This window comes from Colobus angolensis, unplaced genomic scaffold (assembly GCF_000951035.1).
Source record: "Colobus angolensis palliatus isolate OR3802 unplaced genomic scaffold, Cang.pa_1.0 Scaffold197, whole genome shotgun sequence".
NCBI classification, from domain to species: Eukaryota; Metazoa; Chordata; class Mammalia; order Primates; family Cercopithecidae; genus Colobus; species Colobus angolensis.
Window position 1 is genome coordinate 1,070,901 of NW_012115121.1, and position 1,902 is coordinate 1,072,802.

Genomic DNA, 1,902 nt, shown 5'->3' on the forward strand with positions numbered 1-1,902 from the left:
GGATTACAGGCTGAGCTGACACACTAGGCCTAATAATATCTATTTCTATTTTCTCAAATTGATTGTCATTTTTTGTTTGACAAGTTCATGCTAATCAAAATGTTAAGTGGGAATGCAAGTTGATGAGTCAGCCATCCGAGAATACACACTCTGCAAGCTCTAAGCCCGCATTTAGTTTCAAACCACCCCACTGCACACTATGAAGATTTTGGTGTAATGCATCACATCAAGAGAAAGGCACAATGTATTTCCCACTCATTGAATCCAAAAGCTGTACCTTCTACTTTTTTTTTTATTTGAGACGGAGTTTCACTCTTGTCACCCAGGCTGGAGTGCAGTGGTGGCATCTTGGCTCACTGCAACGTCCGCCTCCTAGGTTCCAGTGATCCTCCTGCCTCAGCCTTCTGAATAGCTGGGATTACAGGTGCCCACCACCATGCCCAGCTAAGTTTTGTATTTTTAGTAGAGATGGGGGTTTCAGCATGTTGGCCAGGCTAGTCTCGAACTCCTGTCCTCAGGTGATCAAGCCTGCCTTGGGCCCCCAGAGTGCTGGGATTACAGGCGTGGGCCACTGCGCCCGGCCCTGGACCTTATTTTCTAATGCTAAGTTTGAGTTTTGGGTTTAGTTGGGCAAGAATTTCCTTCAGCTGCCATCAATCCTGGCTGAAGTTAACCCCTTTCAATCACTGACCCAGGGGGGAAAAACACCAAATTTACTTACTATCTGTTAAACATTCAAAAAGGAAGCAGATGATCAAGTCAATGAACAAAAAGCTGCATGGATTAGACAAGAACATATAACTTGGCTGTAAGATGATGGAGAAGGAAAAGACATCTCATGCGGGCTTCTCCTTCAGAGAAATGGGAATCTCAGCTTATTAGCAAAAACAATTTGGGAGACTATAAACTAAACCTCTGTTGAGCAGGTGTGTGGTGTGTGTGTGTGTGTACATGCACAAAGAGGAGGAAGAAGGGATGATTGGAGCAGGAATCACGTCTTCAAGTGTTGAACAGCTTCCCAATGCAATCAATAAGGCCACACCATAGAGCCTGACATTAATGGCAATGCTCTGTGATGTCTACTACCATTGCCTTCTACCGGCTGAAGAGGAGGTATCCTGTACCAGCCCCTACTGTTACTGCAATGTAGAGGTACCCATTGTAGGTCATGAAGATGAGCATGAGGAAGTAGCTTATGACCACCTGGATGATGTGCAGCACTGTTTGTAGGAGGTGAGGAAAGCTCAGCATCTGCTGCCTAACAGTTTTGTGTGTCTCCATAAGGATGGTTCCATTTGGTCCTGAGACAGGCATGGAATTGTAGCGAATGCTGACTTGTGACTTACACAGCAGGCTCCCTTGGGCTATCTTGAGTCCTGCATAGAACATTGCTAGTAAAAAACACTGCCACAAAAGCTCCAGCCATTTCTCCAGCTGTATTGATCACCAAACCAGAAAACAGTAATTCCACATTCTTAAAGCCAAAGTAGAAGGTAATAGGCATCATCATCTTCATGTTTCTGTCTCCTCCATCATGGGAGTGTGAGGCTGAAGTGGTTGGGTGATGGTAAGAAGGCTGCATGGTACTATTGGAGCCCATATAGCTCATTCCCATATGATGGGAATGATTCATTTTTTCCAGGAAAAGTTGAGAGTCAGCAGAAGATTCTTTCCAGGCTGAGTCCAGCCACTAGTGCCTCTCTCTCCGAATCTTAGCCTGTCACCCCCTCCCGACTCCTCAAATTGCCCCTCCACTTCTACTCAGCTCAACGTGTCCATGACCGCCACTGAGGCTGAGGATTTCCCGCCCCCAACATTCGTAATTCTTAGTAGTGTAGCATATTTATAAAGATTGGAAAGACATTTAATAAAATGTTTATGATAAGATTGTGGATTGTTTTA

The 1,902-nt window shown here is 44.9% G+C and overlaps 1 pseudogene; it reads right to left on the minus strand.

The window, feature by feature from the left end:
- Positions 1-1,056: 1,056 nt before the first annotated feature.
- Positions 1,057-1,772, minus strand: LOC105510996 (annotated as a pseudogene).
- Positions 1,773-1,902: the final 130 nt, after the last annotated feature.